Source organism: Leopardus geoffroyi, chromosome E2 (assembly GCF_018350155.1).
Source record: "Leopardus geoffroyi isolate Oge1 chromosome E2, O.geoffroyi_Oge1_pat1.0, whole genome shotgun sequence".
NCBI lineage: Eukaryota > Metazoa > Chordata > Mammalia > Carnivora > Felidae > Leopardus > Leopardus geoffroyi.
Window position 1 is genome coordinate 32,880,543 of NC_059335.1, and position 26,007 is coordinate 32,906,549.

Sequence of the window (26,007 nt, forward strand, 5' to 3'; positions counted from 1 at the left end):
TCTGAGCTGTCAGCACAGAGCCCGACGCGGGGCTCGAACTCACAGACCGTGAGATCATGACCTGAGCCGAAGTCGCACGCTCAACCGACTGAGCCACCCAGGCGCCCCAGAAAAACAATCTTTATTTAAGAAAAAAGGCAAATTTATTTAACGCTTCACGTGCACTCTTCCTATTTATCAGGCATTGTTCCAATTGCATTTTAACTCTTAGTTCTTTTTCTTTAAGCTTATTTATTCGTTTTGAGAGCGAGGCAGAGACAGAGACAGAAAGAGAGAATTCCAAGCAGGCTCCGTGCCATCAGTGCAGAGCCCGACACGGGGCCCGAACCCACGAACTGTGAGATTAAGGCCGAAGCCGAAATCAAAAGTCAGCTGTTTAACCGGCTGAGCCACCCAGGTGCCCCTAACTCTCCATTCTTACAACTGTATAAGGCAGGCACTGCTGTTCACTTTGCTTACAAATGAGGAAACCGAGGCAAACAGAGGGTAACTTATCCTGGATCTCACAGCCAGCAGACAGCAGAGCAGGAATTTGAACCCAGGGGTGTGTCTGCGGACTCAGTGCTTTTCACAATTATTCTAAGTGATTAGGAGTGGAGGAGGACGGGATATAAACATCACGAGCTGGACTGTCGGCTGATGGGCATCTGCCCCAGGTACTCTTCCCCAGGACTGCCAGGGGATGTCGCTCCAAAGCTCGCCCCTGTGGGAGACGCACTGGCAGCAAACCCGTGGTTCGTAGCCAGCAGGGCAGGACTCCCAGCACATTTCAAGGATCAGGTGTCCGCATCAGAAACACAACCCAGCTCTAGGCGCCCCAAATCACTTTGTGGGGAGTAGAGCTTTTTCTTTCATGCGCCTGGACCAGTCCGGCACTCGCTTCTGGAAGCCAGTGGCCCCGGCAACGGCTGAGCCCAGCAACTTTGGAATGTGGCAGAAGAAGGAGCAAGGAAGTCTGGCTTTGCGTGGCCCCCATGCCGGAAGTATTGCGTATCCGCAGGAGAAATCGTCATGCCTTCCCCCCCCCCCCCCCCCCCCCCCCCGCCCGGCCTAGAAGAGCTTTTGAAGGCCTTGGGGCGGGACAGGCGTTGGCCCTTCCAACGTGTCACATCGAGTGGATAGCCCACATCCATCGGAAACTCCGTGGTTGGTGAGTTCCCTACCTGGATCCCCCTCACCGAGGATCCCCACTCCCACCCAGACCCTCCTGCTCTCCCAGAAGCCCCACTGAGTCCTGTTAAGACCCTGTCCTGTGCACCTTCCCAGTCCTGCGTGGTCACCATAGGCATCTGATGCCTGATCCAGAAGAGCAGGGTGGTCACTGACCCCAGCTCTGCCACCGCCTGCTGGGCCGCCTTCTAACCCAATGGCCCCGGGCGAGCCCTGGAACCGCTGTGCCCGTTCTCCTCGTTGGAAAAGGGTACCAACAGCAGACCTACTACTTCACGTGGCTGTGTCGTGAGGGCCACCCAGACAACGCATCTGAAATATTCAACCCGGTGCCGGGCACATATTAAATACCAGGTAAGTAATAATATTGTGACTCCCAATAATAGCCATGCAAGTGCCGAGTGTGATGGCCAAGATCTGGGGTTTGGAAACACGCAAGCCTAATTTACTAGTCTACCCTCCGTGCCTGTGTTGGGTTCGGCCGCAAGGAGCCACCTTAACCTCCCAGACCTGACGCCTTCTTCCTTTGAATAGATCTGCTCTCCCTCCAGGCCTGGACAAGCCCTCACTTCTTCACCTAATGGGAGAAGCGATTCTTTGCCAGGAAAGGGGGGAGACGGTCCTCAGAAAGGCGTCTCACACGCTGCCATTTATGGTGCAGCGAGAAGGCCATAGCTACTCTTTCAATGACACATGCACAAAAGCTCTTGTGGACACAAATAAGGGAAGTTGAACCCTCCGCCCGGTGGAATTCACTTCATTTATTGACCAGGGTTCTCTCCCCCCCACCCCCGATTCCTTTGCTTCCTTTGCATTTGTCAGCGGTTCAGAGACCCCTGGCATTCAGCATGATTTGTAATGTAAATTATATAATTGGACTTGGACATATTTTAATATCAAATGAAATGATTGACTACAGAGTAAGAGCTGTCTACAGGTGGGGGTCAATTACCATCTGAATAATCACAGTGCCACACAAGAATAGCATAGCCGCTGAGCGTGACATATTTTTATCTCTATGCATTTCAATGAAGTCAGGCTGGTACATAAAAGGTTATCACCTAGGAAACATATTTTCCTAAGCACAAGTTAAACATGCAAGTGAGATCAGCAAAGATATTCAATTTAGCCAGTCAACCCTAACCTATTAATATTTTAACAAAATCCAGCGAGGATAATTTTTTTTCTTTGATCCCATTTCGTGTGAGCAGCCGGGAAAGGGAAGAAAAATTAAAAACAAAATAGTCAAGCGTACAGAATGAGGTTATGTATTAAGTGGGCTATTTAATGTTTCTGGCATTTCATAGCCCAGGGGAAAGTGTGGATGGATTTAACAATCAAGAGCTGTGTTCCCTTGGCCACAAAGTTCGAGAAACATAAAATAATCTATACTTCCAAGCTGACAAATCGTGCCTGACACCCGGCTTCATCTCACCGGGACTCGGGAGATCAGCATTAATCATATGTTACAGGGAGTAAAAAGAAAAGTAAATCGCGCCATGCTGAAAAGTGAGATGGAAAGTCTTCGGGCAAGGATTTTAATCAATAATGCGCCGGATGATAACCAGGAGCTATTGTTTTAATCTTCCAATATGAAAAGAAAACGGATGCAAAACACACAGCTACCAAGGGCCGCAGCAGTCTCTACGATGCTCTGTAGGAACCGAAAACAGCCTGGCGGCTCGGCTTCCCTTTCTGACTCGTGACACACGCACAGGCGATTTCTTTTTAAGGGGATAAAGGCAAGCCCGTCCTTGAAGTTGCCTATTTCTGGAGCCTCAGCTGTGGCCCAGCCCCCGGGCCATGGGTCCTGGCTTGCTCCATCATCCCTGTGGGGTGAACGTCTGCTGGTTTGGCTTTTGCCTGGTCCCCATTCGTGCTTCTAAGGGCGCCTTTATCTCCCTCGAGTGTCTCCCCTCCCCCTTTCCCGGTGGTTCGGGTCGTGTTGGCTTCACCACTGGTTCTGGCACCACGGTGGTTAATCGCTTCAGGGATGGGGGTGTGATTCCGTAGAAATCCGGGAGATGCAGCCTTGAGCGTCTTTGGCAATACTGTCCTGAGTCGAGGCTGCTGTGGGCAGAACCGTGTCCCCCCTCCCCCCCGCTCCCCACCCCCAAATATGTGTGTTGAAGTCCTAGCTCCCCGTGCTCCTCAGAACGTGCCCTTCTCTGGGCCTAGGGCTGTTGCAGATGCGAGTGGTTGAGAGGAGGTCCTACCGGAGTGCCTGGCATCTTTATATAAAGAGGAAATTGGGGGGCGCCTGGGTGGCACAGTCGGTTAAGCGTCCGACTTCAGCCAGGTCACGATCTCGCGGTCCGTGAGTTCGAGCCCCGCGTCGGGCTCTGGGCTGATGGCTCAGAGCCTGGAGCCTGTTTCCGATTCTGTGTCTCCTTCTCTCTCTGCCCCTCCCCCGTTCATGCTCTGTCTCTCTCTGTCCCAAAAATAAATAAACGTTGAAAAAAAAAATTAAAAAAAAAAAAGAGGAAATTGGGACACAGACGCATGAGCACATAGGGAGAACACCAGAGGGATAGTGCTTCTAGAACCCCCAGAGGCGGCCAGCAAATCACCAGCCGCTAGAAGAGAGCATGGGACGGATTCTTCCTCATGGGCCTCCTAAGGAGCTGAAAGGGGTCGGATTGAGGCTCCCCCAGAGAAGCCACTGTGGCATGCAGATGACTGGGGGCTGAAGTCGATCGAGGCCCAAGAGACCAGGCAAGAGCTTTTACCTCCCCCTCAACTGCCTAAAATATTTCACATAAAGGGCCTGGTCCAGAAAGGGAATATCACCAGAAATAGCCACAAAGAATACGGGCTAAGTAGGGGGAGAGGCGGGGAAGCCCGTCCGGCCCCGGAGACCAAATTCCTCTCCGTGTGCGTGGCATGGCGGACCTTTGTTTACGGAACGTTGGCCCTTCCTTTCTTCCCGTGGACTGTCTTCCTCCTCTTTGAACCCCAGACCACTCCCCCCTTCTCCTTAGCTGAGGATGGGAATATATATAAGCTTCCATTAAGCCTGGGGGTCTCCTATTCTCATGGGGCTCCCGTAAGCAGGTAACGAAATTAGTTCTTTTCCTGTTCATCGGTCTTCTGTCCATTTCATTACTAGACCAGCCAAAAGAACCTAGAAGGGTAGTGGAAAAACTTTTCTACAGAGCCAGTCCTGCCTGGCAACACTGTGGTCTCAAACCTCTAGTCTCCGGCACCACGAGATAATCGATTTCTGTCGTTTAAGCCGCTCAGAGTGTGGTCCCTGCGATGACAGCCCCAGCAAAGCAATTCAGAGGCCCCCTCTCTTTTGTTCCCATGTATTGGGAACTTTGAAGGTTTAAGTTTGGCATGTGCTGTGGTCTGAATGCGTTCTCCTAAAATTCATACCTTAGAATCCTAATCTTTGCAGATGGTGTTATTAGAGGTGGGGCCTTTGGGAGATGCTTAAACCATTCCGGTGGAGGCCTCGTGGATAGGATCAGTTTCCTATAAAAGAGGCCCCTGAGAGTTCCTAGCCCATTTAACCACGACGAGAGGTCCGCAGTCCGGGAACGGCACTCGCCCTACCACGGTGGCCCTCTGATGTCGGTTTTCCCACCTCCAGAGCCGCGAGAAATGAATTGCTGTTATTTACAAAACTACTCAGTCTGTGGCATATGATTATAACAGCCTCAAGGGACTAGGACAGCGTGGTTGGCATTTATCTTGCCTGGAAAGGGAGCCAACAATCGGAAAAGTTGAGCCATGGCTACAGAGATACCTACCTCAGGCGAATGTTGCCTGAGCCCCTGGATCCATCCATACCTGAAGTTCGACTCTGATTCTGTGGTTGCGTGAGCCATTAAATTCCCACTTTCATTTAAGCTGCTTAGAATTGAATTCACATCACTTCCAACCAAAGGATCCCAAATGATTTCTTCTGAGAGCAGTCAGTGTGATCTTAGGATGATTTAATAGACATGAAGACTTTAGAACAAAGAACGTAGTCGTGTTCATTAGACCACAGGAAGGTTGTATTCAGTTTGAAGCTTCGTACTTTCAAGAGGGACGCAGATAAACGTGAGCAGAGTGATTGGGTGCTGAGAGAAAGGGACAGTGAATCTCAGGAGGCATAAGGGACGCTTGTCCTCTGTAAGGAAAGAGATTTATAGAAAATATGATAGATGGCCTCAAATAGCCACAGGAATGGCAATTAAAGGAAAGATTGAGATTTATTCAGGTGTCCCCTAGGCTAGAACTAGGAAACCACAGGAAGACAGAAATAAAGCAGTGATTTTCCAATGCTTCTAGCTATCGGAGAAAGGAACGATATACTCCTGAAAACAGTGAGTGCCCTCTTGCAGGAAGGATTCCAGCCGTAGAGAGGGATTCTGCCACCTGCTGGCTACCCGCTGAATGGGGAGGTTGCCTGGATGACCCTGAAGCCCTTCCAGCTTTGACTTTCAGGTCTATGATTCTTTCACTAAAACCCAAGTGAATTTGGACGTGTCCTTCCCCCAGCGTTGGGCCTCAGTTTCGCCATCCGTAAAGTAAGGAGGCTAGACGCCGTGGTGTGTAAACGTTCTTCTGACTGGAACGCGGCACAATTTCAGGATTCCAAGGCGGTTAGTTCGTCACACCCGGTCTTCTATCCCAACCCTTTGGAAAGTCTCAGGCTCACTCCAAACACACACCGTCACACTACTAACCTTCGATTAAAGGAACAGCTGACACTATAGATGTGCAGCCGTTGGTGGCAGGAGGTCATTTCATATTCTCTTCCCCTTTGCTGTGATTATTCTTTTTTTTTTTTTTTTCAACGTTTATTTATTTTTGGGACAGAGAGAGACAGAGCATGAACGGGGGAGGGGCAGAGAGAGAGGGAGACACAGAATCGGAAACAGGCTCCAGGCTCTGAGCCATCAGCCCAGAGCCTGACGCGGGGCTCGAACTCACGGAGCGCGAGATCGTGACCTGGCTGAAGTCGGACGCTTAACCGACTGCGCCACCCAGGCGCCCCCGCTTTGCTGTGATTAAATTGCCCGCTCCGCAGCTGAAAATTGAGGGGTGAGAGTCAACTTATAATTAATCTGGCTACAGACTTGTTTCAGACCTGGCCCATACTGGGCACACAGCACACCTGAAATCAATCGGCCTGTTAAGCCACAACCCGGCTTCAGACGATCCTGGGACTTGGTGCTTAGGAGCGGGAAGTGAGACATTGAACTTGTCTCATAACTCTCATTGCCACCTTCATTTCTGCTGTGACCCTGTGCAGCCCCCATCAGCCTGCCAGACACCCAGCTGCCGACTCAGCCCAGCCTTCGGGCTTGATATTGCAAAGGATCCTGGAAATGGAAGAGAAAAATCTAGTTTGCCCAGCATGGATGTGCGCTGGGCCAATAGGGAGAAGAAATGTCTATTTATAATCAAGACAGAAATCAAGAGCTCATTACGGAAGAGTTTCTGTCCACTGTGCCGGAGAAGACACAAGACAGCCCAAGACGTGCTCGGTGAGCCAAGCCCTAGCCATTTCGCAGAGACCCCGTGGTGTTCTCCATGATTCTAACATCTGCTTATTGTCTTGGCCTAATTAAGCTCTTCCTTGATGCGGAATTATTTTTCAAGTCGACAATCTTTGTTTTTAACGCAATATTTGAAACCAACCCTCCACACGAAGAGGAGCCCCATCCGCTCGTACACGTTGCCATTATTTTGAGACCTTTGCCTACTTCGGAAGCGAACCTCTTTCTCAGGCTGGGAGAGGTTCTTGGAGACTGAGAAAGTCACAATGTTTTTTTGTTTGTTTGTTTGTTTCTGAGTAAGGATTAATTCTTCATGAAAATGAACCTATTGATCTCAAATTCTGAGGGACTTCCACCTTTAAAGTCTCTGGGCAGGGGTGCTTGGGTGGCTCAGTCAAGTGAGCTTCCGACTTCGGCTCAGGTCATGATCTGGAGGTTTGTGAGCTCAAGCCCTGCGTCGCGGGCTCTGTGCTGATGGCTCAGAGCCCGGAGCCTGCTTCGGATTCCGTGTCTCCCTCTCTCTGCCCCTCCCCCGCTCACACTCTGTCTCTCTCTCACAAATAAATAAACATTAAAAAAAAAAAAGTCTCTGGGCAGAGGACTCCCCACAGTGAAAGACACAAACAGAACCCCCAATTCAAAGCCCCAAGGTCCCAATAACAGTCCCTCATGTCCCTCACGGAGGGTCTTGAGCACGGGTGTCTCCCCACACCCCTGTTTGAAAAGTAGGGCTGCAGAGTTCTTAATCTCAGCTTCCGGTTCAGGGGGCGGGGCTTGGGGAGCTGAGGTTCAGAGAAGGCAAGGGTCTTGCCCAAGGCCACAGAGCTGGTAACGCAAGGTCAGGGCTGACATCCAGATTTCCTGATTTGATTTCCACTAGACTGGAAGCCTCGAAACGTCATTCAGAGCAACACGTGTTTCAAGAGCGTGCATTCCTGACTTTTTCGAAAACCGTTTGCCACTTTCTTAGAACAGTGCTCCTCAAAGTGTGGTCCCTGGATCAGCAGCATCGGCATCACCTCGGAACTTGCCAGAAAAGCAAGTTTCTTGGGCCCTATCCTAGACCTTCCGAAGCTAAATGTGGAGGGTGCCAAGGGTGGGGGCAGAAACCTGTGTCCTCAGGCCCCCACACCCTCAGCTTTCAGAACCCCTACCTCGGGAGGTGCCAGATTTGTGCATTTACTTGAACGGCTTCTTTGAAACACAGGCACCGAAACCTTAAACTCATCCCTTCTGAATTGCATTTGGTGAAGGCCGGAGTCCAAAGCCCTGAAAAGCTTGTTATGATTCGAAGCTGCCTTGGTTGGCTCTGAGAACCCAGGAATAAAGGCTCACTCACACTCGCATGTCGGGCTGGCCCCAAATTCTCCACCAGTCACTCACCATTGGTGCAGAATTGAGCCCCGCTCAGCCCCGCGGCCGGCTGTACTCTGGGACCGGGCGACCCGTTACTCTGATCCTGTTGTCTTCAGGGAAACACAGAGCCAAAGTCTCCTGGATGTCTGTGGCAAGCAGGGGAGGCCCGAGGGTTCCGGTTTCATCTGTATTGTGCCAGACAGACTCAGGCCCCACACTTGCTCCCTTTTGGATTCCAGCCTTCTGCTGCGGGACACATTCATATGCAAGGAAAACAAACATCACCAGAAAGAAGGAAAGTACAAAGAGGCAGTGAGTACTCAAGTCGGGAGAGTAGGAACGGGTTCTCTCCCCCATGCTCGGATGGACTCCACCAAAAAATGGGCTACCGTGGAAAGGATTCAATGCCCAAGAACGTGCCATGGTCTGGCCCTCAAAATCTGCTTATAGCGACCGCTGTCACGGACGATGGCGGCAAAAGAGACAGACAAAAGGAACAAAACCGCGGTGTCTTTCAAAGGCAGGGCAGTTTCGGACAAAGTTGAAAATAACGCACAATGTTATAAACAAAGGATCTTTGCAAAAGCTCAGGCTGAAGCTCAGGCCTGCAGAAGATTTTAGTTTTTCCCCACACTTGGTCCAGTTCGATGGTTTCATCTTCAAGGTGAATCTGTCTCCACTCAACAAAAATCAAGACATTTTATTTTTAAAAAAAATTCCAAAGGGGCGCCTGGGTGGCTCAGTCGGTTAAGCGTCCAACTTCGGCTCAGGTCATGATGTCACAGTTTGTGAGTTCGAGCCCCGCATCGGGCTCTGCGCTGACAGCTCGGAGCCCGGAGCCTGCTTCGGATTCTGGGTCTCCCTCGCTCTCTGCTCCTCCCCTGCTTGCACTCTGTCTCTGTCTCAAAACTGAATAAACATTAAAAAAAATTTTTTTTTTTAATTCTGAATTGCCGTAGTCTTGAAAAAGACCGGAAAATTCGGTGCCCCCCCCAACACCCGCGCATTTCCCCGTTGTGACAGTGACCTCCCGTCAGCTGCCCCTTTTTATGGGACTCACCTGACCTCAGCAAACACTTGAGTGTGCAAGCCCTAATTTAAGCAAACCCTGCGTTTATACCGTTTAGGGTCTGAAACCTAAATGGGTTTTAGTTCTAGGCTACAGTTGAATTGGCTTACCAGTGAGCGATCGGCAATGAGACATTGACAGTCAAATTGGGATCTTTAGAAGCCAAGTCATGTAGAAATTTAAAATCAATGACCCAATAAGTGTTCACATTCTCTGCCAATAAAATCAAATGAAAAATGTCATAATCTATGAAATGGCAGTTAAGAAAAGCTAACCAAATGACTTGAGATTGTTCATTTGTGTGTTTATTCCCTGCCTCTCTATGGGCCAACACGCCCCTTGAGGGCAAGGGCTTTGTTTTGGTCAGTGCTGAATGCGTGGCGCCTAAAACAATGCTTAGGACACTGAAGACACCAAATATTTGTTGGGCAAATCGACAATAGTCTACAGATGCTTGGCTTTGTTCTGTGCACTTTACGAGGATTAAGACTTCAGAGGTACTCTTTTTTTCAAATTTTTTTTTGAGAGAGAGAGACAGAGCACAAGGGACCGAGACGCAGAATCGGAAGCAGGCTCCAAACGGGGGCTCGAACTCACGAACCGCAAGATCACGACCTGAGCCGAAGTCGGATGCTTAACCGACTGAGCCACCCGGGGTGCCTGTCAGAGGCTTCATTTCCTGGGCTGGAACTCATTGACTAAGGTTCCCTGAGCCAGCCCAGGCCTTTGAGTCTCCTCCTGGTGCAAAGTAGCTACTCACTAAAAGCTTTCTGGATGTGAGTTATTAAAATGACCATTTCTCTGAGAATGAGAACAGAAGGGCTGTTAATGAGGCCCTGTAATCTAATGAAAAAGCAAGAGGTTGGGATGTTAAAGACCCTCTCGGGGCTCTCTTTCTATTTCTGTTTCTTCCCTAAGTCAGTCACTCGCCTTTACAGGCTCCTGTTTCCCCATCTATAAAAACTGGGAACATCCTTTTCTCCCACACCCTGTTCGTGGGAGCGTTTGAAGGGCAAGATGTGATGGAGGGAAACTCAAAACCTGTAAATCCTTGCAATGATCAACTTCTTTTGCAAGTTTAAAGCATGGCTTGCAGTTCTTCAGTTCATGGTCCGCCCCCCCCCCCCCCCCCCCCCCCCCCCCCCCGCTTCCCACCAAGAACTTTGTGAGCCGGACAAGGTCGTCCGCTTCATTACGACCAGGAAAGCGAGACCAGGAAGCATTGCCTCGCTCAACCCGTTTCTTCGGGGCCAAGCGTAATCGCCGAACAAAAACTGTGGGGAAAATGGGATGTTGGCATGTATGGATTTGCTCTGTGAAGTATTGGTGGGGACAGGGGGCGGTTCAGACGTGCAAGCGAACCATAGTACCGGGCAGGAGACCCCACCATAAGGAGGAGAGGGCAGGCTTCCCAGAGCCGTGGCAGACCACGAGCAAGATAAGAGAGGAGGGACGAGGCCGGAGAATCCCAGGGCAAGGGCATTGGCAAAGTGGTTCAAGGAACACCCCAGAAATGGTTAAGTGGGAAGGCCGTCTGGCTGGAGTGGCGTCGCTGCAGATATAGGAAGGGACATGTGGGCCGCGGCCTTGCATGCCAGGGGTTTCTCTCAGTGGAAAGGATCCGGGTACTGATGGTCCGGATCCTGAAGCTGTCTCTCTCTGTTCCCAAACAAACATCTCATCCTCCGGAGGCTGGCTGGACAGGAGGCGAGGAGAGACGGGCGGACGGGATGAGAGGCTCTCAGTTGCCAGGCTGTGCGTTCATTAGCGATGTGAAATGTGGCGTCACTTCCCCGCACATCTCAATCCGGCAGCGCGGGGTGGGGGTTGGGGGGGGGGCGCTCACAGGCTCAGGTGTTGATTTGCCTGCCGGTGTTATACACAAAGAGCTCCCTCTCTCTTCCCACTTGCACCGGTCCCGTAACTGGGGAGACGAGGCTGATCGTTTCCGCCTTCGCATCACCTCTCAAGTATGTCTTTGAGGCTGCTCTTCCCGGATTGTTCGGGGGAGTCTCGTGTGAATGGATAATCACCTCCCTGCTCCGCGCTGACGGGCATTATCCTTCCTCGCGGTTTGCAGCCTCTGCGAACCTGGCCAAGTGGCCTCCGTAATCAGTCGTCTTGTGCGGAAAGGCCGGCTGTCTTGTTATTACGGTTTTTTGAGGGCGGCGGTCCAGGAAACAGATTCATTCAAGGGGAAACAGGCAGCTACTAGCCACTAGAGGGAAGGAAATAAATAATTGCTTTTTAATACATTATTTATGGCCCGTGCACTTCTCACGTCTTTCTCGTGGAGCTCGGAACCTCAGCCACACTGAAGGAGGCTCTCATTTTCTCTGTTGTCTAAATGTAGACAATAGGGGCACCTGGGTGGCTCAGTCGGTTGGGCGTCCGACTCTTGATTTCAGCTCAGGTCATGATCTCAGGGTTTGTGGGTTCGAGCCCTACATCGGGCTCCGCCCTGGGAGTGCAGAGCCTGTTTGGGATTCTATTTGCCCCTCTCGTGCTCGCTCGCTCTCTCTCTCTCTCTCTCAAAATAGATAAACTTAAAAACATAATGAACGTAGACAACAAAAGCATGTTGATACGGGTGGCAAAAGCAGGGATCGGTTGAGAAATTTTTGTCCTGCTGTGCAAGTTGTCCTTTCAGCTCTGACTTAAACACTTTTGTTTTCCGTGTCAAGTCATTCCACAGGCGGTGGAAAATCACCTCTTGCTGGGCTCACACGCCGTTCTTAATGAAGTAGTCTTTCCGTTCTAGAACGTTCGGAGGATGCGTGCTAGAACACAGGGGTGGGTGTCTCACTATCCGCTGGGGGTCTGTGAGTTTGCGGGGGTGCTTCTGGGGTCTGGATGTGCATGACGTCGGATTCTCTGAACTTCCTCCGTAGGGCAGCAAACTCTCCAGGGCCCCGTGAGCCCAGGGTAGGGAGGACGTTTACCAGGAGGCCTGGGGCTGGCTGTCCAGGTTTGTGTCCTTGAAGCAACGCGATGCCCGTGTCCTGCCGAGGTCAGAGGGCACTTACATTCAGCTTTTCCTGGCAGGGCAGGATGGCGACGGTCCCCATTTCTGAGATGAGGACACCAAGGCGGACTGCCACAGGCCAGGCTTCCTGTGCTTACCAAAGCCCAATGCTTTTCCCACTTCCTATGGCCGCTGGCGTGGAGATGTCACTGTGTCCTACTGGCCGGGCCACCCACCGAAGAATCCCCCGCACCAACCTAAAGAAGACCCGTTGTGTGCAAGCAAATACGTGTGCCGTGGCTGTAAGCGTCCCAGGCGGAGGATGGGTGAAATTGAAAGGACGTTTGGAGGTCACCGAGTACAGCGGTCATACGCTGGATGCAAACAGGGGCAAACGCCATCTGGTTTTGTAACGGCGTAAATCAGGTGCGAACGCGTAAGCATCAGAAGAGTTCACGTTAAAATGTGAATTTCGGTGTCTCTTGAGAAGTCGGGTCTGACCACACGAGCCGTGGCCGTGTTGCGAGGGCTGAGTGACAGCTGTCCCTCTGGGTGAAGCTGAGCGCTCCAGATCACCAGCGTCCCCCACGGCTGCCTGCTGTGTTACACTCAGCCCGTTTCGGCCAGTGAGGCCGCCTATCTGGTTCTGTGGGCATTTCAAACATTCTAAAATTTAATGTATCGATTTAATCGTGCCTGTGGCGAACGTTTCAGATCGTACTGTGGAAAGGAAGCCTCCCTTCCACCCCATCTTGTCCTTGTTCCCAGGACAACCACTGTTACTAGATTTCTTGTGTCTAAAGAAGCCACACACGGATGCAAGCATATGACGTCATCACCTTTTTTAAAAACTCAACGTACACGGCATTTGCCATTTTATGCAGCTATATTTTAGGCATATAGATCTGTCTTCTTATCGTCTGCATATAGATCTGTCTTCTTCTTTTCAAAGGCTGCACACTACTCCTTTGTAGGACGCGCCATAATTTATATAACCAGTTGCCTACTGGTGGACATTTAGGTTGCTTCTCATCTATGTTATCACAAATAGTGCTAATGTGAACGTCTTCGTGCCTCCTTAACCATACGAGTGTGAACACATCTGGAAGAAAGACTCTTATTTTTTTTTAAATGTGTATTTATTTATTTCGAGGGAGAGTGATAGAGGGCGAGCCGGGGAGGTGCAGAGAGGGAGGGAGAGAGAATCCCAAGCAGGCTCTGCACTGTCAGAGCAGAGCCCGATGCGGGGCTCGATCCCACGGACTGTGAGATCAGGACCAGAGCCCAAAACCAAGAGTCAGATGCTTAACCGACTGAGCCACCCGGCCTCCCACGGAGCCCCTTAGAGCTAGGACTCCTGCATCACAGGATGTGCCTTTAAAACTGGTATTGTCGGGGCAACTGGATGGCTCAGTTGGTTGAGCGTATGACATCAGCTCAGGTCATGATCTCACGGTTTGTGAGTTCGAGCCCTGCGTCGGGCTCTGTGCTGACAGCTCGGAGGCTGGAGCCCGCTTTGGATTCTGTGTCTCCCTCTCTCTCTGCCCCTCCCCCCCAAAGAAATAAACATTAAAAAATTAAAAAAAAATTGTGCTATTGTCAAATGACCCTACGAGAAAGGAACGCCAAATGACACTCCCACTAACAGTAAATAAGAATGCTTCCAGTAAGTAAGAGCCTCTTATTCCATCCAGTCCATTTGACAGGCGAGCAAACTGAGGCCCTGAGAGAGGAAGTGATGTGATTGCTAAATAGCACAGCCTAGACTTGAAATGACCCAGGGCCCGTGATGCTGTTCGCCACCTCCCTCCACTAAGCCCCAGCCGTTCCGCTGTCCCCGTTTGCCACCCCCCTTTGTAGGAAACTAAAACAAGGGGCCCTGGGATTAGCTCTGGGGTTTGGCAAGTAGAGCCAGGCCAGCTCTGGGGGAGCAGATGTTCTGCTCACAAACACTTCCATCGTGACTGGCGCATGCTGTCACCTTGGTGGGCTGGCACAGCAGCCAAGGCCAGAGAGGAAATGGACCATGGACGCTGAATTACCAGCCCAGCCCTCGGTGGGTTTTAAATTATAGATTTTTAAACAAAGCTAAATATAGAGCAATTAAGAAATGGCTCCACGTTCTACCCCCCAAAAACAAAACAGCTGAACTAGAGCTAATGCAGCACATGTATGTGCATGTGAAATTGGAGATGAACAGAGGTTGTCCCTTAGAGTAAAAATCCAAGCCCCATTCCTTTGGTTTCTCTGGCATAGCCACACATTCCTGCCCCAGGGCCTTTGTACACGCTGTTCCCACCACCTGCTAGGACCCCCTCTTCTCTCCATTCCTTTCTTGGCTGACTCCTTCTCTTTCTTTCCAATACAAACCTCAGGTTTTCTCTCTCTCCCAATTCCTAGCCCAGCTTCATTTTATCCTTTCTCGTGGCTTTTAGGAAAGCTGACCAGTTTTTAATTTAGTTCCTTTCTTTTTTTTTTTTTTTTTTTTTTTGGTCTGATTCCCTCCACTAGAGCCCAAAGACTCCGTTTCTTCCTCTGTACCATTTTAATAATAGTTCCGCTCTGCCTGTTACTATGAGGACAGTTGAGACCCTGAAGGCCAACCACCCATGGGGCTCTCTTCTCCTTCCAACTCAGTAAGATTTCTGGTCCGTGGTGGGAAATGTAAATCTACATTTTGTAGTACGGCGATTCCCCAAGTGGACACACATAACACAGAGAGCATATGAGATAATGTCAGTACAGGGAGACACTTAAACCGCCTTTTCATGATGTCCACCTTCTATGGCCACCCTGCTCTAAAGTGCATAGTTCCTGTCTTCTCACTGGTATCCCTGCCTACCTACCTTGTTTCTCCACCCACCCCCCACCCCGCCCCGCCCCGTCTTGCTTCCTATAGTCTATTCTACGCTTAGGAGCCAGAGGAATCCCGTTAGAGACGTCTGATCTTGCCACTCCTCTGCTCAGGACCCTCCCTGGCTCACGTCTTCCTCCCAGCAAAATCCCAAGTCTTTACAATGATGTAAATGACCCTGCACCACTGGCCCCGCCCACCACCCTTCTTCCGGGACCTCACCTCCTGGTCTCCCCCACGCTCACCCATCTCTAGGCACGGTGTCCTCAAATATCATGCTCATTTGCCTCCGCACCAATGGGTCTTTTGTCTCTTATGCCTGGAAGTTTTTCTTCCCAGTCGTTTTGGGTGGTTTGTATTCTCAGCTCGGCAAGTGTTCAGTCAGCTGCCAACTTCTGCAACCTCCCCCAACGACCTCAGTTCAAATTGCTGCCAACCTGGGGTGCCTGGGTGGCTCAGTCCGTTAAGCGTCCGACTTCGGCTCAGGTCACCGTCTCGCAGTCCGTGAGTTCGAGCCCCGTGTCGGGCTCTGTGCTGACAGCTGGGAGCTTGGAGCCTGCTTCGGATTCTGTGTCTCTTTCTCTCTCTGCCCCTCCCCTGCTTGCACTCTGTCTCTCTCAAAATAAATAAACATAAAAAAAAAAAAATCCTGCCAACCCACCCCCATTTCCCTTTGCCCTGCTTCGTTTTTCTCCGGCACACTTACCACCTCCCCGTGTTCCGTCTGTCTTTCGTATTTCTCTCCTGCATGGCCTGTCTCCCCCATCAGAATGTAAGCTCCAAGAAGGCAGGACGTTTTCTGTTTTGTTCGCAGCCGTACTGCTCATGCCTAACATAATACATTCGTAGGAGTTCAATAATTATCGTCAAATGAAAGAATGATTCTGGATTATTGAGAGTAAGCAACAGAAACTGACTCTGGAGAGCGTGGGCAGAAGCAGGTGGTTACCTGGAAGGTTGGAGAAGACCCGGCCAGAGCCAGGAATAGGGGGCCGGGAACCAACAGGAATGCAGCAATCTCAGGAGGGCTGGGCTGCAAATTATAGCAGCGTTGATGGAAGAGCTCCCCACCATTGCCACTTGTGACAAATGACCCCCTGGAATTGCAGGCACTTGCCCAAGTGTCAGGGTCCAGGGAGCCGGGCCAGGGTGTGGGAAGGCAGACGCGGCCCATTCCGCCTCCACGCAGTGGGACATTTCCCTAAAAAGGAGATCGTGGTGCTTTCAGGAGGGAAGACCTGAATGCTGGACAGAAAAAAAAGAAATAACAACAATAAACGTGTCCCTTCTTTACATTATTATCTATTTGTAGCAAGTACGGTCGCCAAGAGAGCCGTCTCCGCTCTAAAAGTTGAGGGAGAAGAGGAAAATCCAAAACCGGGCAAATCTATGTCGTGACTCACAACGGAAGGCGTACGAATGGTCTTGGCACACGTGGAAAGATGCTCACTCGACCTTGTCATAATAGAAATGCCAATTAGAACCTGACCTGAGATGCTGTCTCTCGCCCAACGCATGGGCAAAAATCCAAAAACGTATCAACACACTTTGCTGGAGACGCTGCAGGGAAACGGGGAGTCTCACGGATTGCTGGAGGAAGTGCTGTAAGGCAAGCCTCCTTCGGAGGGGACTTGGCAACATCCAACAAAAGCAAGGGTGCCTCCACCCTCTGCCACAGCCACCCCACATCCCGGAATTTACCCAGAAAATACACTTCTGCCAATATAAATCGCATGCGGAAGACGTTATTCGCTGTGACATTTTTTTTGTTACAGTCAAATATCGAAAACCACCTAAATGCCCATTCACAGAAGACTGGCTGAAAAAAAAAAAAATTGCAAATCCATACAACAGAGTATTATGCAGTCACAAAACCGAACACGGGGTGACTTCCAGAAAATCTTAAAAGTCACAAATGCAGGTACAAACGCATGGATATGGAACATCGAGGAGATTATGCTAAGTGAGGTAAGCCAGGCATAAATCAGAAATGCTGTGTGATCCCACTTCCTAAAGTAGTAGAATTCATAGAAACAGCAAGGATCGTGGTTGCTGGGGGCTAAAGGAAGTGAGGAGTGGAGTTACTGTTTAACAGGGATAGAGTTTTAGTTTGGCAGGAGGGAAGGTTCCAGGGCTCTGTCGCACCACGGAGCGAGCACGCCTGACAGGATGGACCTGTGAACTTAAAATGGTTAAGTGGTAACTTCATGTAATGTATTTTTTTTAACCACAGTTTTTAAAGATGTTTAAGTATGGATAATATGCTTTTGTGTACAAACCAGGAGAAAATAGGAACATATACAGTGTTTGCGTATTTTTCTAAAAAGAAACTCGGGAAAGATAAACCAGAAATGACCGAAGATGGTTTCCTATGGGCTTGGGCTGGGAAAGGAGGAAGGGAGGCGGGGGGTGGCAGGGAAACTTCCCTTTACATGTCCTCTTCATAAAAGGGCTCCGACACTTGAAACTTGTGAATATTTTAAAAGAACAAAATAAATGTAAAAGGGTCTGGAAAGCAAATCCTAACTTTGAACTCAGACAGAAATGGGTGCCCTGAACTGTGTATCATAGCGATACTATAACCACATACCCACACGGAAAGTAATTCTAGCAACTTTTGAATATATTCCGAATGTCCACATCTATAGGAGGACATAGTCTAGGAACTGAGAAAGAGTGAAGACATCTTTCACTTTGTTTCGAGTGTTTTCTGTTCGTGGGGGTACCTTGCAGTAGTTCTGAAACTAACTAGTATGTGCGTATTGAGTGATGTATCAATATCGGTGGGACCCGTGTTCTCACTGTGAGAGAGAGGCGTGTGTGTGTGTGTGTGTGTGTGTGTGTGTGTGTGTGTGTGTGTGAAGGCATCGTATAAACTCAGGAATCGTCACTTTGAGCAGCAACGACAGGAGGTCAACACTGGTTGGAACTGTTGTCCCTAGTATGGCTCCCGGCAGAAGCATCCCAGGTGTTCTCACCACTAGGACTTCCAGAACAGTCCCTGGTCCTTTCAGCGTGGCTTTTCCTTTATTCTTGGAGCTACTCCATGCCCTTCCGTGATGGTCAGCTGTATGTGTCAACGTGGCTAGGCTATAGTCCCCAGTTATTTAATCAACTCTAGAGGTTACAGTGAAGTATTCTGTAGATGTGATTAAAGTCGCTGATCAGTTGACTTTAAGGAAGTGAGTTGATTCCAGATCATGTGGGTGGGCGTGATCCAACCAGGTGAAAGCCCTTATGAACAGTATGGAGACTTTCCGGAAGAGGAGAAATTCTGCCCGTGGATAGCAGCTACAATCCATGCCTTAGTGTTCCAGCCTATCTTCCCAACATCCTACCCTACGGAGGTAGGACTTGCCTAGCCAGCCCGCTGTAAGCCGATTCCTGGAAATAAAACTCTTACTATCTGCCTTCTCCTGGTTCTGTTCCTTGGATTGAACCCTGATTGACACACTTTCTAATAAACTTCTTTTATTTCTCCCTTGATGTAGTTAGTTTCTGTTACTTATTTTTTTTAATGTTTATTTATTTCTGAGAGAGAGAGAGAGAGAGAGAGAGAGAGAGAGAGAGCATGAGCATGGGAGGGGCAGAGAGAGGAGGAGACACAGAATCCGAAGCAGGCTCCAGGCTCTGAGCTGTCAGCACAGAGCCCGACGCGGGGCTTGAACCCACAAAACGTGAGATCATGACCTGAGCCAAAGTCGGATGCTTAACCGACTGAGCCACCCAGGCTCCCCTAGTTTCTGTTACTTATCACCAAGTGAGAGCACCCCACTTAAACCACAGTATTGGGACTATCCCCCGTCACTTTTCACGTAGAAATTTCTCAGCGTGGCGAAGTTCAGTCAGAACCACTACCCCCATCAGACATGGGTTCCATGTTTACTAAGGCCTTCTCCTTCCAGATTCAGGGGGGTCCCACTAGGATTCAACGAATAAATAACCGCTTCTCTTAGCAACAGGCTGTAAGGTCAGGCGGTTCTGGGTTCCTGCCTCTGTGCCTTGCTAATCAGGCTCAGGATTTGTCAGAGGCCCTGAAATATTCATGAACAACTGCTTCGCGGATTTTAACAGCTGTGCAAATAGAGAGGGGCCCCCAGGGGAAGCAGGGAGACAGGGGACCTGGGCTTTTCATGTCATCTTCTCACCTGTTCTCAATCCCATTAGACGAAGAAAGAATTTGGGAGGTCCCGAGGTCAGACAGTGCCAGGCAAAAGCCGCAGGAGCCCAAGGGCCAGGGCATCAGCGTCCCCTGGGGGGCCTGTTCAAATCGATTGCTGGTGGAACACTGCAGGTAATCTGATTCTGTAGGTGTGGGGTGAGGCCCCGGGTTTGGCGTTTTTAACAAGCTATTCTGATGCTGCCGTTCCGGGCAACTTACTGGTCCTCGGTATTAAAGCAACGGCTCAAAAAGAGAAAAACGGGCTCGGTTGGTGCTTCATCCGCAGAAAGCCAGCCTGAGTCTTACACGCATCTGAGCCTCTTCTCTGACCTGCAGGGTTTGCGCTGAACAGCTGGAGCCACCTGGCTCCTCCTGGATGTGGTCTGAGACCCCCCGAGCCATCGGTCTGAGTCACCGGTATCACTGCGGCAGGAGCACACGAGTCTCCAGACTGCCGTCGTGCGCGTGAGACCCGATCTCTACCTGTGCGTCTCGGCTAACGATTTGACTTCTCTGTCTTCGGTGTGTGTCATCTCAGATGACAGCAGTCACTACCTCCCGGACCGCGGTCGGGACTCCGCGAGACGACGGGCACAAAATGCCAGCTCCTCACAAGCAATTGTAGCAGTCAGGATCCTGGCAGGAAGGAATTCAACCAGAGGGTTGAATTTATTTTTGAGAAGAGAGAGACAGAGCATGAGCGGGGGAGGAGAGAGAAAGAGGGAGACGCAGAATCCGAAACAGGCTCCAGGCTCCGAGCTGTCAGCACAGAGCTCGACGCGGGGCTCGAACTCACGGACAGTGAGATCGTGACCTGAGCCGAAGTCGGACGCTCGACCGACTGAGCCACCCAGGCGCCCCTCAACCAGAGGGTTCTAATGAAAAGGCTGCAATGCAGGAGCGACTCACAGAGGTGTGGGCGGGGCTGTGGGAACCACGGAGGGATGTGGAGGCCCCTGGAGACTAGCGATGGAGAAAAACTGATTCCATCCCCCAGTGCTGAAGAGGAACCAGAGGCCAGAGAGGGCTGGGGTTTGGAGGGAGAACAGCCTGGCGGGAGCTGAGAGCTAGAAGGAGCAAGGCACTCCCAGAGATGCCACGGCAGTGTAAGGAGGTAGCAGGAAAGAAATACTCTGACGTCCCTCTCCTCCCGCCCTCCAGTCTCCTGCTAGACTTCCCACTGGCAGAAGCCAGAGGGCAATGAAACACAGAGATGTGGTGCACAGAAGTCCACTCTCCGGAGCACAGGGCAGGGAGAGAAGGGCACAGGGTGAAGGGGGTGAGGCAGTGGCAAACAGGGAATCAAGAGCACCGTGCTTCATACGTGTTTCCTGTCGTTATCGGCAGGGAGGTCGTCCATCCTGGTTTCCTGGGACGATTCCCACTTATGCCCGTTACACGTTTTCATTCCCAGAGGGGTCCCAGTTGGCGTAAGTTATACGGTCACCCCACTCGTTAGCAGTTATCCAGGAGAGAATCCGATCGGCCATGGGAAGGGTTCCAAAGAAATCATCTGGTCCTTTGGGGACAATGTGTCCAAACTAGCGTTCTGCTCACTGACACAAGTGGGGGCTGACGGGTGTGTTCCATCGGTGAACGCATATACAACACACAGAAAGATGCGCGTTCATGAGTTACGGAAGATGCTCTTCTGTACGTGTGTTATACGTCAACAGGCAAGGTTATTGTTTTTAAGCACACGAGCTGCACTACTTTGGGCAACTCTCAGCTTAGCTGAGCCGAGAGCACAGAGAACGGCTATTTCACTGGACTATTCTAGATCCTCTGTAAAAACCACTGGGTCGGGACAGCAGGTGCACCCGGCTCATGTACAAGAAATCCCCCAAGGAGGCTGCGAGGAGCCCAAGAGAGAGTTAAGTCTCTGTGTCCAAAGAATCCACCCCTCATCTCCTACCTACTTGCTTCATCTGTTTAGCAAACTCACTCCACATCTCGCCTCCTCTTTGAGCCTGCCATCCAGCGGGATCTTTGAAATTTATTTTCTCCTTTTAGCCTGCTGTATTTTTAATGTCTGAGTGAAAGAACAAAGGAAGGCGGACACAAGACAAGATCGCTTCATTCCTTCAACGAGCTGGTGTGTAGCCCAGCGCAAGCTCAGCCGACATAAATGTTTTAAAATTCCGCCTTTCGCGCCGAGCAAGGGCTGGTGTAGTCATCAGCTCCCAAGCCAGGCCCTGTTTCTGCCTTTCATTTGGCGACTTAAAAGGCCCCCGCATCAATCATTAACAACCTATTAACAACAAGCAGCCCAGAGAAGTTTTCCTGGTCTGGTCAACCGCAGTGGAAGAAATTCCTGTCGCCCAGCTGGCTGGCCGTCCACGTGAGCGGCCTGGGCAGACTGTTTTCAGCTTTGAAAAGGGCCTGCTGAGACCTCTTTCATCTGTCTCCGAGTAACAGATACCTGGTAGGGCTTGCTTGCCTCCTCCCCCACTGCAAAATTAGCCACCTGCTTCCCGGACTTCTGGCGTTCAGAGGTGCTTGCACAAACACCCACCATATTGATTGTGTGCAACTGACATGCAGGGCTACAAGACGTCCACTCGGCATGTGGGCCCAGAGCTCAGGTCTGCGTTATGTACGCATGTCAGACCAAGGAGAGTCTTGAGGGGTCTCGAGAAGGCGCCTTTCAGCCTGGTGTTTCTGACTCTCGTATTTCATTGGTTTTGATTTGAAGCAAAACAAAACAAAACAAAACAAAACAAAACAAAAAAAACCCACCCACAATCAACATGAAGAGCTTTTTGCTAGTCGGTTCGAAACCAGGTTTTTAAAAAGCCCGTGTGATTTGGGCAAAGGCCCCTCCTGGAATTTTGCAGACCCGGAGAACTGGATGCTAGTCTTGATTTTGACTCCGATTCACCAAATGACTTTGAGGCAGTCGCGCGTCTGCACCCGAATTGGTTTCCTGGCCTAGAAATGAGAGGGTTTGTCTCCTCTGACTCTAGAAACTACCCACAAAGTCTGCAGGCCAGCTCTGGTGCTGAGTCAGGCTGAGTGTCTTTGTTCATTTGTGAATTCGGCAAAAAATTCCTAAGAGCCCACAGGATAGAAGTCAGGTACCATACTGGATCTGGGAGCTAAAAAAGTGAACGAGACTTGACTACCAGTCTAGAGAGGCTCCGTCTTGCTGCAAAAACAAGCAAGCTCACAGTTTCAGAAACTTCCAAGAGTGGCTTGACCGCTCATTCGTGCTGCGTGGCCGTCACCGGCCAGCAGGGGGCGCTGCTCCTCCGAGTCGCTGAGACCCCGGCCGGGCAGGTGCTTTGGCATTTCCCCTGCAGTGGGAAAGGGGCCTAGTAAATCACGCTACGCGCTCTTTAAGCTTCCTCCTGGAGCTGACATACATCGCTTCTATGAGGATGTGATTGCCCCTGCCTGACTTCAAGGGGAGCCAGGGAATGCAATCCTACTATGTGCCGAGAGGAGGAAAGAATTGGAATGTTTGTGGTCAGCACCAATGACCACCCCAACACAGCTCCTGTCCTCTGGGAGGTTACAGCTAGTGAGAGATCCAGGTGTGTAAATCCACAAAACCCTGGAGTCTGATCAGCGCTGGCTCTGGCAGAGAGCCATCCAGGGAGCTGTGGAAGGATGGAAAAGAGAAACCTGGTCTATGTTTCTGAAGCTTGGAAGCAGTCTTCTTTTAAAGTGTATTTATTTCGAGAGGGAGAGAGCGAGCATGAGTCGGGGAGGGGCAGAGGGAGAGGGAGAGAGAGAGAGAGAGAGAGAGAGAGAGAGAGAGAATCCCAAGCAGGCTCCACACGGTCAGTGCAGAGCTCGACACGGGGCTTGAAGTCGTGAACCTCGAGATCGAGACCTGAGCTGAAATCAAGAGGCGGTCGCTTTACCGGCTGAGCCACCCAGGTGCCCCAGGAAACATAATCTTTATCCTTCCCTGTTTAACAGGTATCTTTAACATCAAAGTGGATCGGGCCTCTAGTAGTCTGTGAGAGCAAAAGGAAATATTATTTGGTAATGCCAACACTTTCTTTGTCTTTCAGTTTTATTTTCTAACACATTTTCCCTTGTATTCCAAAGTAGGTGGAACTAAGTTTTCTCTTTTAAGTTCAAAGCAATTAGAAATTTGGAAGGCCTCCCCGGGCCACCCGTCGTTCATTTAACAAAGAGTTCACAGAGTACTTGCTCTCTGCTAGGCACCGTGCTGGGACGATGTAGCAAACTAAACAAAATTACTCCAAGCTTTGTTCCTGGAAGATGAAGAGACAGACAATCAAATACGCGTCAAAGAGCGACACGATCCTACATTATGATGAGTGCTCTGTAGGCAAAGAACAGACTCTTGTAAGTTGTGTCAAGGAAATGGAAGACAATGTCTGCTTGCCAATGACAAGCTCCTGGAAAGCTTATTTTTTTCCTCTCGCTTATTCATTCAATCAACAGACATTTACTGTGACCTCCCTATGCACCAAAAAACAGGACAAGGTTGGGTGGGAGAGGAAGGCTCTGACGGGGGAAGTTTCGAAAAATAACATCACACGGGTCCTACCCTCTACCAGTTCACCATCCCGTTGGGGAGGCAGAGAGGTAAATAAAGAAATGGCTATGCAGCGTGTTTTGGGGCTACAGGAACGGTATTTCAGTCAAACAGCCTGAGTACTTAAAACAGAAGGAATTTATTGGAGGGAATTGGTTACCAATGATAGAAATAAGCCAAATATGGGATTGTGAAGTTCCAGCAGCAGCAGGGGAGGAAAGGGAGAAATATGAAGGCTTCTGCCTACCCCCCCCCCTCACCCCCTCCAGGCCTCTGCAGTCCTTCCCGCTGGTTGACTCCAGCTGGAGGCCAGCTGATTCAGGACCTGGGGACATGTAGCCTGCAGGTCTCTGGCTCTCTGACTCTCTCTCTCTCTTTCTCTCTCTCTCTGTCTCTCCCACTCTCCCTCTCTTGCAGTGCAGAACAGAGGAAGGATGGGGAATACAGTCTTGGCACAACAGGCATGAGCAAAATCCCAGAGAGCCTTGAAGGATAAAGAATATAGCTTAAGAGAAAGTAGAAGAACATTCCAGGCAGAGAAACAGCATGGGCAAATGTTTAGGTGCAGGAAAGCACTCTTTGCCCAGACACATAGCAAAGGCATCCAGTTTGGCCAAGCAGAGGCTACTCTCAGCACACGCCCCCACTGGCTACACGTGCACACACGCTCATGTACACACACGTACACACCATGACACTGGGGCCCAGTCTTTCCAGGATATCCACCGCCCCCCCGCCCCCCATCCATCCTCTTCCCTCTGTCTACATCTGACGTCTCTTCGGTCCTCACCAGACTCATCCCTGCTCTCTCGTTATGCCGTCCTTGCTGCTTGACTGGGTCAGCGTGCTGGAGCAGCCAGAGCCCTTGGGATCCTCCAGTCCTGCCCAGAGCCCGGGAGCAGGGTCCCTAGGTCTCCTGCTGTGCCATGAATGAACCCACTTGCTGGGTTCAGGGGAACTTCATGGAGTCCAAGGGAGGAGACAAGAAAGCCAGGACAGCAGAGGCATTCAGGGGTGTTATGTGCTGGATAGTATCTCCCCTGCCCCCCGTTCGTGTCCACCCACAACCTCAGAAATGTTGTCTTATTTGGAAACAGGCTAAGGATGCACCCTGAATCCCATGGCTGCTGTCCTGATAAGGAGAGAAGAGCACACAGAGAAACACACAGAGAAAGGAAATCCATCCAGAGGCAGAGATTGGCCTGATGCAACCACGAGCCAGGGAACATCTGGGACCACCAGAAGTCAGATGAAGCAGGCAAGGACTCCCTCCTAAATCCTTCAGGGCGAGCACCTTGACTTTGGACTTCTAGCCTCCAGAACGGTGAGCTAAAGCCACACGGCCCATGGCTATTTGTTACCGCAGCTCTCAGAAACTTCTTACTGAACAGAATTTCAACGATTAACAAATCGTACAGCGGAACCACGGCTGAGCGATCCGTACAGCGGCATCTGGTCCAAGCTCCTTGTATTCTAGAAACTGAATAGCCGGGAAGCTGAAGCCCACAGCTAACAATGAGTCGCAGACGAAACTGGACCCAAGAGTCCGTCCGATACTCCTTCCTGACACTCCCTCTCTAAGGGAACGGCACTGGGAAGGCAGTAGGGGGATGTCCCTTCTCTGTCCCTTGCTCAGTCCCCTTCCCCGTGCCCACCCCTCTGGCCCGTTTGTGCTACCCCGGGCCACCCTGCCTTGTTTGGCTGCTGGAACCCTTGCCAAAACCCATATTTAGTTGTTGAAAGAACCTTGCCTGAGTGCCTCTGAAGTTAATGATGGAATCTTTGAAAATGACATTAGAAGCAAAACATAAGCAGCAGAAGACATGAAACCACCTCGAGTCCATCTGTTCGAGCACGATCCACCTCAGAGCTCCCATTTCTCATGTAAAACAGAAGATATGATTTATAATTTATATCTCACCGGTACAACCCTGATTGAAGCAAGCCACTTTGATGAAACGTTGGTTTCATGCTAGTGGAACACCATTCCAAATCAGAGAATATTTAGAACTCTAACTCCTCTGCTGCCACTTTGAAGTAGAAAGATTTGTATTTTATGTGCTTTTCTTATAAAAAAAAAAAAAAAAGAAAGAAAGAAAAGAAAGAAAAGAAAGAAAAAAGAGAAAAAAGAAAAATATGTACACTCCAACATGCATGTGGCGGAAAGGCGAAAACATTTACGTGCGAATCAGCACCGAAATGTAATTACCGCTTTAAGCATTGAGAATATTTATAGACTCGTATCTCGTGTTGAAGACCTGGTTCCAATAATTCTCAGAAAATTGCAAAATTCATACTTTGTTTTCTTGGGACTAACTTAATTTATTTGAAATCTACAACACATGAAGAACAAAATCAAAGAGCGTCAACTTTCCATCAGCTCAGCTAATGATCTAATAAAGTTGTTCGGAGTAGATGTA

At 50.2% G+C, this 26,007-nt stretch overlaps 1 long non-coding RNA gene across 1 annotated transcript; it reads left to right on the plus strand.

Annotated features, from left to right (window-relative positions):
- The first annotated feature begins 415 nt into the window (after positions 1–415).
- LOC123579167 lies at positions 416–26,003 on the plus strand. The gene is made up of 2 exons (XR_006702663.1): positions 416–1,150; positions 24,685–26,003. It is a non-coding gene; the product is annotated as an uncharacterized LOC123579167 (long non-coding RNA).
- The last annotated feature ends 4 nt before the right edge of the window (positions 26,004–26,007 follow it).